This window comes from Sus scrofa, chromosome 6, assembly GCF_000003025.6.
Source record: "Sus scrofa isolate TJ Tabasco breed Duroc chromosome 6, Sscrofa11.1, whole genome shotgun sequence".
NCBI classification, from domain to species: Eukaryota; Metazoa; Chordata; class Mammalia; order Artiodactyla; family Suidae; genus Sus; species Sus scrofa.
In genome coordinates, this window is record NC_010448.4 from 132640687 (window position 1) to 132657294 (window position 16608).

Genomic DNA, 16608 nt, shown 5'->3' on the forward strand with positions numbered 1-16608 from the left:
ATATATATATATTTATAATGATAAATGCTCAGGCACTTTAAAATCAAAGCATGAGGTCTATGACTCTTCATTTGCATCTGGACTGGCCTTAGCAATTTTTTTGTAACTCCAGAAATACTACAGAAGTGAAGCTGGATGTCTTTCTGGGCAAGATCAGTGAAAGGTCATAAAACTTCTGCCTATTTCTCTTGGGTTGCTCACTCTGGGGAAAGCCAGCTGCAGTGTAAGAAGTTCAGCTACCTAGGAACTACCACCCTCTAGTGATTTCACGTGGGCACTCTGAGCAGCATCAAGTGTAGCCATGTGAGTGAGCCATCTGGACGTCCAGCACAATTGAGCCTTCAGATGAAAGCAGCCCCAACCAACAGTCGACTTATCAACACTTGAGAAGCGGAAGCAAGAACTGTCTGTCCAATTCCTTCATTAATTCCTGACTCAACGTTTCATGAACATATTCAAATGCCTGCTTTAAGTCACTAGTTTTAAAGTTATTCAGCAGCAATCTTACAAGGAATTTTAGTTCAAACTATTTGAAATCAGTTATATAAGAAGGACAAATTATAGAAGAAAATTGTTTAAGATACATGCCTTTCAGGAAAGAAAGACAGTTCGCAAGGGCTCTGATTTAGTCTATTTTTGCTTTAGCTTATGTTGTTTTGGAAAGAGGAATTCACAGCTGAGTTTTTTCATTTTGATGTACAGTTTAACTTTGGAGGGATATTTAGTTACCAAAGTCATTGCAATCTAGTTATAAGAAGGGATATTTTCTGCTTTCCTATTTCCTATGTGAGATAAGAGAGGGTCAAACATTTTTTAATTTTTATTATATTTGACTTACAATGTTCTGTCAATTTTTGCTGTACAGCAAAGTACATTCATTCTTTTTCTCACATTATCCTTCATTATGTTCCATCACAAGTGACTATATGTAGTTTTCTGTGCTATACAACAAGATCTCATTGCTTATCCACTCCAAATGCAATAGTTTTAATCTATTAACTCCAAACTCCCAGTCCATCCTACTCCCTTCCCTCTCCCCCTTGGCAAACACAAGTCTGTTCTCCAAGTCCATGAGTTTCTTTTCTGTGGTAAGTAAGGTTCATTTGTGCCATATATTAGATTCTAGATATAAGTGATATCATAAGGTATTTGTCTTCATCTTTCTGACTTCATTAGTATGTCTCTAGTTCCATCCATGTTTCTGCAAATGGCATTATTTTTTTTTATGGCTGAGTAGTAGTCCATCATGTTTACATACCACATCTTCTTAATCCATTCATCTGTTGATGGACATTTAGGTTGTTTTCATGTCTTGGCTTTTGAGAAGAGTGGTGCAATGAACATATGGGTTCATGCATCTTTTTCACTGAAAGTTTTGTCCGGATATATGCCCAAGAGTGGGATTGCTGGGTCATATGGTAGTTCTATATTTAATTTTCTAAGGTACCTCCATACAGTTTTCCATAGTGGTTATGTGAATTTACATTCCCACCAACAGTGTAGGAGGGTTCACTTTTCTCCACACACTCTCCAGCATTTGTCTGTAGACATTAATGACAGCTATTCTGACTGGTGTGAGGTAGTATCTCATAGTTTTGATGTGCATTCCTCTACTAATTAGTAATGTTGAGCGTTTTTTCATGTACCTATTGGCCATCTCTATGTCTTATTTGGAGGAATGTCTATTCAGGTTTTCTGCCCATTTTTCTTTTCTTTTCTTTTCTTTTTTTTTTTTTTTTTGTCTTTTTGTCTTGTTGTTGTTGTTGTTGCTATTTCTTGGGCCGCTCCCGCGGCATATGGAGGTTACCAGGCTAGGGGTTGAATCGGAGCTGTAGCCACCGGCCTACGCCAGAGCCACAGCAACACGGGATCCGAACCTCGTCTGCAACCTACACCACAGCTCACAGCAACGCCGGACCGTTAACCCACTGAGCAAGGGCAGGGACCGAACCCGCGACCTCATGGTTCCTAGTCGGATTCGTTAACCACTGCGCCACGACGGGAACTCCTCTGCCCATTTTTCAATTGGGTTCTTTGTTTGCTGTTCAGTTGTAAGAGCTGTTTGTATATTTTGGAGATTAAGCCCTTGTCAGTTGCATCATTTGCAAAGTATTGCTCCCATTCCTTAGGTTTTTTTTTTTTAATTTTTTATAATTTCCTTTGCTGTGCAAAAGCTTGTAAGTTTGATTAGGTCCCATTGATTTATTTTTGTTTCAATTTCTGTTGATTTGGGAGACTGACCTAAGAAAACATCTGTATGGTTATGTCAGAGAATTGTTTTGCCTATGTTCTCTTCTGGGAGTTTTATGGTGTCTTGTCTTATGTTTAAGTTTTTAAGCCATTTTGAGTTTATTTTTGTGCGTGGTGTGAAGATATTGGATTTTGTCAAGTGCTTTTTCTGCATCTATTGGGATGATCATGTAATTTTTGACTTTTCTTTTGTTAATGTGTTGTATGACATTGATTTGTGTTATGTTGAACCATCTTTGTGAATCTGGGATTCACTTGGTGGTGGTGTGTGATCTTTTTTATATGTTTTTGAATTTGGTTGGCTAAAATTTTGTTGAGAATTTTTGTGTCTATATTAATCAGAGATGTTTTGATTTCCTATGATTTTCTTTTTTGGGTATTTTCTGGATTTGGTATTAGGGTGATGATGGCAGCTTCATAAAATGTCTTTGGGAGTATTCCTTCTTATTCAACCTTTTGGAAAATTTTAAGAAGGATGGGTATAAGTTCTTATTTGTATGCTTGGTAGAATTTGCCTGGGAAGCCATCTGGTCCTGGACTTTTAGTTTTAGGGAGTGTTTTTATTTTTATATATATATTCAATTTCATTTCTAGTGATAGGTCTATTCAACTGACCTATTTATTATTGATTCAGTTTTGGTGGGCTATATATCTCCAGAATGTTGTCAACTTCTTCTAGGTTATCAAATTTGTTGGCACATAATTGTTCATAGTATTCTCTTATGGTTTGCTTATTTTTTTTTTGTTTTTTGTTTTTTTGTATTTCTGCAATATCCATGGTGATTTCTCATTTTTGATTTCTTATTTTGTTTATTTGAGTTCTTTCCCTCTACTTTTTGGTGAGTCTGGCCAGAGGTTTATCAATTTTGTTTACCCTTTCAAAGAACCAGTTTTTCATTTGATTGATTTTTCTATTGGTTTTTAAATCTCTATTTTATTGATTTCCTCTCTGAACTTATGATTTCTTTCTTTCTGCTGACTTTAGGTTTTGTTTGTTCTTTTTCTAATTCTTTAGGTGGTAGGTTAAGTTGTTAATTTGTGATTTTTCTTCTTTTCTGAGGAAGGCCTGCATTGCTATGAACTTACCTCTAAGAACTGCTTTTGAGGCATCCCATAGATTTTGCATGGTTGTGTTTTCATTATCATTTGTCTCAAGGTTTTTTTTTTAGTTTGCCTTTTGATTTTCTCATTTATCCATTGGTTTTTTAGTAGCATGTTGTTTAGCCTCCATGTAGTCAGTTTTTTCTCATTTATTTTCTTGAGATTGATTTCTAGTTTTATTGCATTGTGGTCAGAGATGTTTGAAATAATTTCTATGCTCTTAAATTTGTTGAGGGTAGTTTTGTGCCCCACTATGTGGTCAATGCTTGAGAATGTTCCATATGTACTTGACAGAATGTATATTATGATTTTTTTTGGATGTAATGTCCTGAAAATATCAATATCAAGTGTAACTTTTCTATTTTATCATGTAGGACCTCTGTTGCCTTATTGATTTTCTGTCCATTCATATGAGTGGGGTGTTAAAATCTATGATTATTATATTCCCATCAATTTCTCCTTTTATTTCTGTTAGTTTTTCTTGTATGTATTTGGATGCTCCTATATTAGGGACATATATATTGATGAGTATAATATCCTCTTCTTGAATATATCCTTTTATCATTTGTTTGTTTGTTTTTGTTTTTGTATTTTCTGGGCCCGCACCCATGGCATATGGAGGTTCCCAGGCTAGGGGTCTAATCGGAGTTGTAGCCACTGGTCTAAGCCATAGCCATAGCAATGCCAGATCTGAGCCGTGTCTGTGAACTACACCACAGCTCATGGCAACACCGGATCCTTAACCCACTGAGCAAGGTGAGGGATCGAACCCACAACCTCATGGTTCCTAGTCAGATTTGTTAACCACTGAGCCACAATGGGAACTCCTCCTTTTATCATTAAATAGTGTCCTTCTTTGTCTTTCTAAATGACCTTTGTTTTAAAGTTATTTTGTATGATATGAGTATTACAACTCCCACTTTCCTGTCTTTTCCATTTGTATGAAATATCTTTTTCCATCCCCTCGCTTTCAATTTCTATGTTCTTTGCCCTAAGGTGAGTCTCTTTTAGACGGAATATTGTAAAGTCTTATTTTTTTATCTAGTCTGCCATTCTATGTCTTTTGATGGGAACCTTCAGTCCATTGACATTTAAGGTCATTACCAATAAATATGTAATTATTGACATTTTAAACCTTATTTTTCCCTTGATTCTATGTTTCTCCTTTCTTACTTTTTTGTTTTGGTTGGATGATTTCCTTCTATTTTTTGTGTGTGTCCACTTCTTTTTAGTTTTTGTGAATACAGTGTATGGTTTTAATTTGTGGTTGCCCTGTTTTTCCAGTATGTTAACTCCTACCTATATCTGCTTGCTTTAGCCTGATAGTCATATAGGTTCAAACCATTATTTAAAAAAAAAAAAAAGTTTAGATTTTCTCACTTTTCTTCCCCACATTCTTTGATTTTGAAGTACTTTTTTAACATCTTTGTGCTTGTGTTTTCTCTGTCCCTTGTGTTTATCATCACTTTTCCCCCCTTTAGATCTGTATACTGGCTTATTTAAGTGATTGCTTTCCAGTTGTGATTTCCTCCATCCTATTTCTTCTTACTTCTTTTTTATTTAGAGAAGCTCTTGGAGTATTTCTTTTAGAATGGGTTTAGTATTACTGTATTTTGTTTGTTAGAGAAATTCTTTATTTCTCCTTCCATTTTAAATGATATTCTTGCTGGGTATAATTCTAGGCTGCAAATTTTCCCTTTTAGAACTTTGAATATATCTTGCTACTCTCTTCTGGCCTGTAGTGTTTCTGTAGAGAAATCAGCTGATAGCCTTATGGGGGTTCCCTTATAATTAACACTTTGTGTTTCTCTTGCTGCTTTTAGAATCTTCTCTTTAACTTTTGCCATTTTGATTATAATATGTCTTGGTGTGGGTCTTTTGGGCTTCAGCTTGTTTGGGGCCCTCTGAGCTTCCTGTGTCTTGATATCTGTTTTCTTTGGATTTGGAAAGTTTTAAACCATAATTTCTTCAATTATATTTTCAATCCTCTTTTCTATTTTCTCTCCTTCTTGAATCCTTATTAGATTGGCCTGCTTTATGTTATCCCACACATCTCTTATATTGCTTTCATGTTTTTTCATTTGGTTTTCTGTCTGCTGTCCTGATTGGGTGATTCCCATTATTCTATCTTCTGAGTCACTAATTCATTCCTCTGCATTCTTCATTCTGCTCTTCAGTGCCTTTAACTCAATTTGGGTCTCTGTAAATGAATTTTCTAATTTTTCTTGGCTCCTCCTTATATTCTCTAGTTCCTTTCTAAAGTACCCTGCATTAATGTTCAGATCTGCTCTTAATTCCTTCATATTTGGTCTTAATTCCTTCAGTGAACTCTTTTTGAACTCAGTATCTGTTACACTGCAGTGGTTTATTTCATTGTTTGCTCCTTCAGGGGAATTCTCCTATTTTTTAAACTGGGAATGGTTCCTGAGCTTCATCATTTTGCTTATATTTTTGTTATTCTGTGAGTTTAGGTTAAACAACTACTGTAGTCTTAGAGGGCTGTTTATATGCAGGAGCACCTCTATATATTTTGTGAGGGCTTACTATTTTTTCTTTCTTTTTTTTTTTTTTTTGGCATGAAGATTCCTTTTGGTTTGGATGCTTGCTGTCTCTTTCCTCAATCTGTGCAGGCTGTTATCCTCATGCTGGTGTATGGCCTGCATATGCTACCAGAAGATGGAGGCAATGGGCAGGGCTAGTAGCCAGTGCCTGGTTGCTGGGCCCTTGAAAGTGGCAAGGATCTAAGGGGAGGTGGTACAGTCTGCTCCTAGTTGCAGGGCCCTGAGAAGTGGTAGTGGCCCTCAGGTTGGTGTAGGTGGCACTTAGAGCATTCGGCAGTGCCATCAGCAGAGCATGTGCGTTTCCAGGGGAGTAAGAGCAAGAACAGGTATCACTTGGTAGCATTGTCCTCCTCTGCACCAACCCCTAAGGTTACTGGAGCTGCAGGTGGTGGCATGCCCACCTATGGATTCTGAGATGCCTGTGATGATTTATCCCCACCACCTGTAGCCCATGAAAGAGATGCCCTATGGCTGTAGCTCACTCAAGAGGCTGCCCTGCCATCTTTAACCTAGCATGAGGTGCCTCGCTTCCTGTAACCTTTGCCAGAGGTGCCCTGCTGCTGAGAACCTGCACATACTCAAAGAAAGCTATTCCTACAGTGGCCCACCCCTCTACCTCTTGCCTTCCCCAACAGTGGTACCTTGCTTCTTCTTCAGGCCCAGGCCTCCTTCTGGGTTCCCTCTGCTGTGGTGCTCTGCTTCTCAGACAGTGATACACTGCTTCCTAGTGCTTCAGACTGTTTTCACACTGCCAACCCTTGTTCTCTCCATGAAATTAACTTCCAAAGCCTGAGTCTCAGTGCCCAGCCCCCACCCAAATTTCTCAGGCCATGGTGTCTGGGGCAGTGGTACCAATAGTTTGCACAGCTCTGTCTCTGCTTTGCCCTCCTCAATCTGGCTGCTGTGCTTTTCTCCAAGGCTTTGAGGTCCCTCTGTCTTGACTGATCTCCTCGTCAGTTAGGTGGCTTCCCAGGGTGCAGGTTCCTTTCTTCTTTTACAGCTCCATCTAAAGAATGCTGGTCCCATCCTTATTCCTTTATTTTTCTCCTTTCTTGCTCTCTTTTTTTTCCCTTTTGTTCTATCCATTTATGTTGAGGGTTTCTTGTCCTTTTTGGAGGTTTAATGTCTTGTGCCAGTGTTCAGTAGATGTTCTGTGCAAATTTTTCCAGTGTAGGTTTTTTTTTTACTGTGTTTGTGGGAGAAGGTGAATACCACATCTTAATCTTTTGACATCTTGATTCTGCCTCCAAGATAGTGTCAAACATAAACATGATCTCCCGTTAAGAGTTTACTTCCATTATTTCTAAGAGTATTTATATAACTTATTTTTTAAGTTTCTAATAATTTTTATAACTTCCCTAAAACTTCAGATACAGGTAGATAAAACACAAAATTGAGTCTAAATATTAGATAATAAATAAATGTGATGAAAGTTCTTCTCAGAACCTAAAAGATTATGTAAAGTTTTGGTCATAAGAAGAAAGCAAGGAAAACAATTGTACATAGTTGGAAAGGGAGAGATCAGGATTAATGATGTCATTTTGTGAATTGTCAGAAAAAAATGTATATTTAAAGCCTAAAATTCTCCAAGTAAATGTAAATGTAAAAAGAAAAGTACATTATGATCAAAAAACATATATACATGGTAGGCATTCAGTAAATATTGGTTTAAATCTCAAAGATTGAAGAGAGCTCTGAAAAGAACAGAAACATTTTTTTCTGCTTCTAAACATCACTCTTTCCTTGCTTTCTCCTTTCCTTTTGCATTTTCCCATCAATCTTTATGAATTTCCCTTTTCTACCTGCTCCTTCCTGTCTTTTCCTCCCTCTTTTCCCTATGTGTTTTTGTTTAATTCCTTTTTCTGTAAAATAACAAGTCTGGGGCTTATGACTAGAACATCATTTCTGCAGTGTCCCCAGAAATAACACAGGCTCCCTCCATCTTCCTGTTCTACCATCCTCAGTATTTGGCTTTCAGCCTCATTATCAAAAGATGGCACTTTACATAAAGACTTGATTTCCTGTTAGACAGAAGGTGGAGGATGAAATGTGAAGGACAATTGGGTGAAGAGAGTATCTATGCTTAGTTAAATCTCTTTAAAAAGCATTCTTAAATCCTATCCAGAAGACTCAGAAGAATTTACAGAATTCGGCCATAAGGATAATCATAGCTACAAGAGAGTCTTAGGAAGTAAGTAGTATTATCTGGACATAAAGTCATCATTTCCAAATTAGAGCTCTAGAGTTTAAGAAAAAGGTGGGAAAAAGAAAAAAAAAAAAAAAAAAAAACAACCCAGGCAGGAAAAGTCCAGTTTATCCTTTATCCTTCAAGGTGAAAATCTGAGTCATCCTCAAATTTTCAATCTCCTTTAAATTAAATTACTTGGGACTATTCTTCAAAGTGTCAGTTACTCAATAGGTTTTATCAATCCCCCATCAAATATACCATTCTCTATTTCTTCTTTCCATTTTACTATTATAGTAGATTGAATGGTGGTAGCCTTCCAAGAGATACACCCACATTCTAATTCTTGTAACCTGTGAATGCTGCCATATTTGAAAAGTCTTTGTAAATGTAACTAAGTTAAGGATTTTGAGATGAAGAGATCATCCTGGGTTATCCAGGTAAATCCTGAATCCAGTGATCCAAATATCCTTATGAGAGATACACAAGGGAATTTGAAAGATGGAAGAGTGGAAGGTAATGTAAAGGTGAAGGCAGAGACTGGAGAGATGTGGCCATGGCCAAGGAAAGCCAGTAGCCACCAGAACTTGGAGGAGGCAAGAAACAGAATCTCCTACAGAGTCTCAGGAGGGAGCACAGCCCTGCTGATACCTCAGTTCCAACTTCTGGCCTCCAAAATTGTGAGGGGATAAATTTCTGTTGTTGGTGCATGGTAATTTATTACAGCAGCTTTAGGAAATTAATACAACTACCTGAATCTGCATCATTTTGGAGGGGTCTGTATTGTTGCAACAGCACTAAATTGTTTCCCTCTCTCCATTCTTATGCTGGCCCCATCTTTGCAGTCACTAGTCTTTTTGTTTTTCCCTATGGCATGCAGAAGTTCCCGGGCCAGATATCATAGGTACACCACAGAAGCACCCTGAGCCGCAGCAGTGACAAAGACAGATCCTTAACCTGCTTTGCTATCAGGGAAACTGCAGATGAGTTTTCTTATAACACACATTTGATTATTACTTTGTGTTAAAACTTTGAATGGCTCCTAATTGACGATAGACTAATGTTTAAATTCCTTCATAAGTCATAGAAATGCCGTCACAATAAAGCCCCTTTCTATCCATAGAAATTTAACTCCTTACACTCTTAACTTGAAACATACACAATTTCCTGCAGTGCTATGAATTCCCGGGCTATATATCATGCTTTAATTTTTCTGTATGCCTTCTTTTCTCTGCTCAGAACACTCTCCCTATCCAGTAAGTTTCTTTTTGTGTGGAGATAAGTGTTTATTCTAGGATCCCATGGTACATAATGCCATAATTTCTAAAACTCGGTTTGTCCAATTAAATGTGAATCTCTCAGGGGTCTAGCAGTCTTTGTACATTTCACATTTGGGAGTAGCAGCTGCATAATAGGTACTTAGCCAAGTTTTAACCAATAATAATAAAGGAGTGACATATATTGTGGTCATCAGAATTAGAAGCTACGGAGAATATGAGTCCACAGAAGAGAGAGGAAAGGCCATTGGCTTCAGGAAAAACTAACTAAATACCTTAGGGATAGTGATTTTGGTAAAGATTTGGGTGCTGATGGCTGATTTCTAGAAATTATAAAGGAGCAAGTGTTTAGCAAGTAAATAGAGTGACTATAGTTTCTGAGTTCCAGAAATATGGCCACAGAAAAAGAGAAAGTTATATGTGTCTAGCTTTTTAATTAGCTTCTGATATTATATTACTTTTTTACGGAATTTGGATTATGATTTATGGTACTGGACGTGTTGTTATTGCTGCTGTTTTTTTCTGCCTGATTATCTATTCCCCTTGCCTTTGCTAAGAGTATCCTGCCTTTGTTTAGAAGAATTGCCTCTTCCTCATTTTATAGTCTTAATGAGACTAGAAATCAAGACGTCTTGACTTATACTAATTGAGGTATGGTAGTGACCCAATCTCAGCCGATAGATTCTTATTGTTGGTACTTTGACTCTCAAAAGAATCAATAGAGAAAATGGCCTAAGTACATTCATTTCAATGGAGAGTCTTGATGAGATAGCTGAATGGTTTCTGACAAACACAGTCGATCTTTTCCCTGTCTTTGTTCTTTTCTTTCTTTCTTTCTTTCTTTTTTTTTTTGGCTTTTTAGGGCCACATCTGTGGCATATGGAGGTTCCCAGGCTAGGGGTTGATTAGAAGCTACACCTGCTGGTCTATGCCACAGCAACAGCAACATCAGATCTGAGCTGCCTCTCTGGCCTACACCAGAGCTCACAGCAATGCCGGGTCCTTAACCCACTGAGCGAGGCCAGGGATTGAACCTGCATCCTCATGGATGCTAATCAGATTCGTTAACCATTGAGCCACGATTGGAACTCCCTCCTCCCACCCTTTTTGTAACCTGGTTTATCTTTCCATTCATTCTTGGAAGTACCTGTTATTCTTCCAAGTTTTTCAGCTTATGCCAGCCACAGTCAATTTCTGTAATTTACAACTAAAGAATCCAAATTGTTCTAACAAATTTATCCAAAATTTTACTGATATTAATGAATGGGGAAAAAAAAAAAACCTTAGAGAGGGAAAAAAGGAAATCTTTAGTGGAGAGGAACGTTAATGTTTGCATGATAGCTGCTATTCTTATACTACTCAATGGCTCTTATTACGAAAGAAAAAAGTTTCCCTTTTCTTGGAGAAACTGCATGAGTAAGTTTAAAAAAATCATTTCAGACATCTTTGTAAAAAGTTAAATGTCACAGACTCAAGATTATTCAAATTTACACAGAGAAGTACTTAGAGAAGATCAGCTAGATAAAAACTGTGATGTTTGTCATTTCTAATTCCGGTAATTAAGTGCTGCTCTCGTTCTACTTGAAAAGGCCTCTATGGAATTATATTAATGGCATAATGGAGAGTCAAAGAAAAAAAATCAAAACTATTATGAAAAAGAATGATCTTGAAAAATTCATGAGCTGGAAACTTCAGAACAGGGGAGTGTTTTTGGTGATAGATGATTAGGATTACTGGAATGATGTGTGGTCTTTTGTCCAGAAGGACCTGCCAACTCCTATATTTCTAAAATCTATAGAATGCATTAGAAATGTTCTCATCAGGAAGACAACAGTTGTGTGCCTTAACTTATGTCCTTCCAATGCACTTACACTATTTAATTCTTTTTTTATTCCAAAGTGATGATTGCTTAATTTCTGTTATAAGATAGTTATTTTTAAGATCGTCAGTGTGATCATTATGGGTAAATACTGTTTACTGTTTAGCCATAAATACGTCATAATTTTAGCCATAATGCTTTATCATTTTTTTTTTTTTGTCTTTTTTTGTCTTTTGAGGGCTGCACCCATGGCATATGGAAGTTCCCAGGCCAGGGGTCAAATCGGAGCTACAGCTGCCAGCCTACGCTACAGCCACAGCCACAGCCACAGCCACACCAGATCTGAGCCGCATCTGCAACCCACACCACAGCTCACGGCAGTGCTGGATCCTTAACCCACTGAGCGAGGCCAGGGATCGAACCCGCAACTTCATGGTTCTTAGTCAGATTCATTTCTGCTGTGCCGCAACAGGAACTCTGCTTTATCATTTTTTAAGATGAGAAAAGTATCCTGCTTGGGCCTTAGAGATGTGAACCTAAGAAATGGCAGTTATTATTTGTCCCTCTTTCCTTGATCTTCTTCCTCCTTAGACATCAGCATTCTGACCAGAGGCTCTGTTCAGCCCTTTGTGACAGGAACATGTAGAAACAGAGGCAGAAAAGTCTGCGAGGGTTTTCAAAGAGAGACAATTTGGAGAAACTGACTTGTAGCCCTAGGAAACCAAGTAATTGTATGACCTTAATCAAAATATTTAACTTTGTTATTTCTCAGTTTATCTCTGAAACAGAGATTATTTCACCTAATCTTCTTATCTTATGGGATTGCTGAGGGGAAAGAAAGAAAGTATGAGAAAAATTTCAACTAAAATAATTCTGTGTAAATGCAAAATACAGTATTAATTGAGCCACACATCATATCATTACAATAACTTAGGTTAGTGTGTTCTTCTACAAGTAATAAAGCAAGCGAATTTGTTAAAAAATCACAGATTAGATAAAAACTAAAAACAAAAATATATTCGAAAGCAATACATTCAATGAAACATATAGAAATTTAAACACTATTATATATACTTCCTCTCAAATAAAAGTGGAATGCATCCCTCTCACACATCCTGGCTAATTCTTTTTTGGAAGAAATTTAAAATAAAAAAAAAAAGAAATTAAAAAAAGAATTTCTAGAAATATTGGTAACAATATGTAATAATATGATTACCATTTTTATTTTTTTCTGTCTTTTTACCTTTTCTAGGGCCGCTCCCATGGCACATGGAGGTTCCCAGGCTAGGGGTCTAATTGGAGCTGTAGCCACCCACCAGTCTATGCCACAGCCATGGCAACACCAGATCCGAGCCATGTCTTTGACCTACACCACAGCTCACAGCAACGCTGGATCCTTAACCCACTGAGCAAGGCCAGGGATTGAACCCGCAACTTCGTGGTTCCTAGTTGGATTCGTTAACCACTGAGCCACGGCAGGAACTCCTGATTATCCTTTTTAGATTTCACTACAAGATGTGCCCTGTGTCTGTGGCTTATATTATCATTGACTTTTATTCCTGATGAACCCTGATCCATTTCTATTAGTCATAGTGTAAATGTTCTCTTGTAAAATCAGTTCTCCACCCTCTCTATGTGGCATTTTCGATTCTTGTTCTAAACCAAGTTGTAATGCAGAAGGTGCAAAAAAACCCGTCTTTTTCAAATGTATGCTTATCAAGATATACCAATGCATTAAAAAACTTCATGTTGTAGGTTATGTTGGCTGATACTGTTTACAAAATATGGTCTATTTTTTAACAATTGCATTTTAATTGAGCCATATATAGTATAAAAGATAACTGCATATGTGTTGTCTATTTGAGTAATATTTCAAGGTACATCTTTTCATTTTACTGCTTTTATTGATACTGTTACAGTTTGTGATTTCCCCACAGCTGTTTTTATTTCCTGAAAATCATTCATCCCATGAGCATGACTATAGCTCTAAGCATTTTATAATAAATTGTTATGATCATTAAACACATGTAGTTAAGGACTTCTTTGCATCCATTTCCTTGTTCTTAGTTTTAATTTTTCATCATCTTTATTAATTTTATATATCAAATATAATTTTTAAATCCCCCAATTAACAAGCTGCATATGCTCTGTGCATGCACTGAGAGCTGTCTTCCTACATTGTTTCTACACGCAGTGCATCTCTCCTCCCTGGTACAGACTTCCCACCAGCACATTGGCTTTCTTCCTGCTCCTGTTCTGATTGCAGCCCCTTCCCACAATCTACTCTGGTCCTTGGTGAATTCCCACCCTCCTGCTACCTCTTTTCCTCTTCTGGTCTCCCCAACAACATTCCAATTACATCTCCTCCTCTGTACCTACTCTGAGCATCTCTTTGCCTTGCTTCTACTGCCTTTTTGATGTAATGCCTGAGATTGTCACAAAATGCTGACTTTCACAGTTGGCACTGGTTATTGTTCATTCATTCATTATTCACTCAATCCACAAGCATCTCTTTAGGGCCAACTTATTATCAACATGGTGCTAGGGACTAAAGTTACAAAGATGAGCTTGACACAGTTACTTCCTTTAAGGAATTTGGAGTTAGGTTCTCGAGGAGAGATTTCAGAATTTTAGAACCTGAAACAATGGTCTTCATTTCAAAAATTTCAGAACCCCAAGCAAAATTTGCTCTAGAAAATATCTCTTAGGAGATTCATTTTTCTTCCATGAATTCCTAAATGATATAGAGCCTGTTTTGATAAGAACACTTCATGAAACAATGCAATGCTATTGATTACTGATATTAACACTACATACTATCGGTACTGTGAATACATGCATATGACTTTTCCTCTACATTGCATGTTGAACCTCTGGAAAAATCAGTTCTTTATAAATAATGAAAATGATAATCAAATTTTCACAGGAAATGAACCCCTGTAGTTTGTATTATATTTGTGTCAGTAATTTGCAAAATTAGTTCTTGGCTTTACTTGCCACCAGACTGTGAAGCTGCATAAGATTTAGATTTTTTTAAAAAAAAAGCTTACACAATTTCTTGTGCCGGGTGTCCCATAGGACAGCATTTCTGAGGCAATTACAGAAGAAGCTAGACCCCAGGAATTATAAAGGTGTGTAGACTCAGCTCAGTATAAACAAAATATAAAATCTAGACTAAACAACAAAATCCACAGACAATAAAAATAGCAACCTCACTTCCAATTTCCAGAAGGTTTGGGGGGAATTTTTCCTTCTTCTGAATCAATTTACCTTTAAAAAGATAAAATTCTATGTCGTAGATTATATTTTCCATGCAGTGATACCAGAGACTCTATGAAGTATACACATAGAGCTAGTATTCAGCAAGTGGAACAATGTCACTCAACATCTGAGTAAGATTCCTACTTATAATGGTTTTTTAAAAAGGCCAGATGGGAAACATTTTCCACGATATTAATGAGGAAATTCTATCCTTGCTGGGGCGGGAGGGCGGTGGGGGAAGAGAGGAGTTCTGTATATTGTAAATGCCTAATTAAGCTGGAGAGAAGTCAAATTATAAAGATCTGACAGAAATGCCACTACAGTGGACCTCATCATGTAACAAGGAGCTAAGAAATTACTGCAAATGTAGACAGCAGTAACAGAAACACAGTGTTCAAACAAGGAAACAAATAGTCCCCATGAATGTGTGTATGATACTAAGTTTTGACTGCCACAATTTTCTGATAGACGTTGAGTAACTAGATGCAGCAGGGAGAGAAAGCCAGAATGGCAAAGAGTCTGAGAATCTCATCTCTTATAGGAACAAAGAATTGTTAGCTTGGTAAAGAAAGAAATCATAAGGGGATTTCAAGAGCTGTCTTAAAATATTTGAAGGAGTATAATCTTGAAGAGGGTAGACTTTTTTTTTTTTTTTCAAATGGTTAAAAAAAAAAAAAAAAAAAAAAAATGAAGTCAGTTGAAAGTTTTACTGCCGGCAGATTTCAGTTCACTCTTAAGAAGATTCAACTGTTAGAGTCATCAACAAGAGTCTCTAGAAGGCAGATCCTGTTGCAGCAGCCTCCAAGGGTTCCTGGGGGCATGCATGGCCAGGATGAGCCTCAACTGCTCAAAGGCTGAGACAAACATTGACATATGAGGCCATGTTAAGGAGATTATTATCTGCCTGGCTAAGACAGAGAAGGCCAAAGAATTTGGGCAAGGTAGTAAATAACTGTTAAAAGCTTTGGTTTAGTAGACAAGTGACAGTTTATTTTTTAAATTTAGACACTCTTTTCCTGTTTCTTTCCTTCCTACAATTTTATTAAGTTCTCTGCATTTGAAGTTTTACATTGAGGTTACCTGTATTAAGCAGTGAGAAGTAAACTTATGGACTAATTTTATTCCATACCACTAATATATTTAACATAAAAAATTTCCATAAGACTATCAATTAATCAATCAACCCAAAAAAGAGTCAAGTAAGTAGTCATTAAGCCTCTCTATCTGTGTAATCAAGTTCCTGCCTTTGAGAAATTTATAATCTTATTGCAAAAAAAATCTTAAACTCATAAAGCAATTAGGGGCCATTATAAAATGTTAAATTGTGTAGGCTAGACTATGGGTTTTTCCTGTTAGTTATTTGCTTTTAAGAATCTCACGCAGGAGTTCCCATAATAGGTTAAGGGCCCGACATTTTCTCTGTGAGGATGTGGGTTTGATGGCTGGACTTGCTCAGTGGGTTAAGGTTCTGGCATTGTTGCAAGATGCAGCAGAGGATGCAGATATGGTGGCTGGGATCTGGTGTTGCTGTGTCCGTCACAATAGGCCTGGCTGCAGCTCCCATTTGACCCTAGCCCAGGAACTTTCATATGCCACAGGTGCATCTGTTAAAAAATAAATAAATCTCATGCAAAAGTTCTTATAAGGTTGGGTTCTCTGGAAGCAGACACTGAGTGTTGAGAGGAGGCTAGAATATTCATGAAGGGCTAAGGACACCTGTGAAAAGGAGAGGGAGGAAGCAAGCCTTGGCAAAATAAGAAACTCAACTATGTTGTAGGCTAGACAAAGCCTTCCCTAAATCCACAAGGAGCTCTACAGCAGATAAAGTGTACCAAAATTGTCCAGCAGAGGGTGACTTGGCTAGGCTTGTATTCCTCTGCCTTGAATAGCCATCAGATATACTCCTGGGAGGGATATGGCTTTGGCCAAGATAGGTCTTTGCAACTGAGGCAAACTTTGAAGCCTTGATCTAGACCTGTGTCCAGCAAAAAAGTTAATACATAAACTGATAAAACTGGAGCTTCTTTCCTGAAAGCTGGGGTAAGAGGTCCAGAACTTCACCCTGATAGTTATGAAGATCCTTCCAAAGCCCCCAGAATCCCATAGAGCACAGAGACAGAATAACGATAACTAATAGTTATATAATAGATAACT

The 16608-nt window shown here is 37.4% G+C and overlaps 1 long non-coding RNA gene across 1 annotated transcript in view; it reads left to right on the plus strand.

Moving 5' to 3' along the window:
* The window catches only part of LOC102159168, a 69172-nt gene that overhangs the window by 43497 nt on the left and 9067 nt on the right, over positions 1-16608 (plus strand). The window lies entirely within an intron of this gene.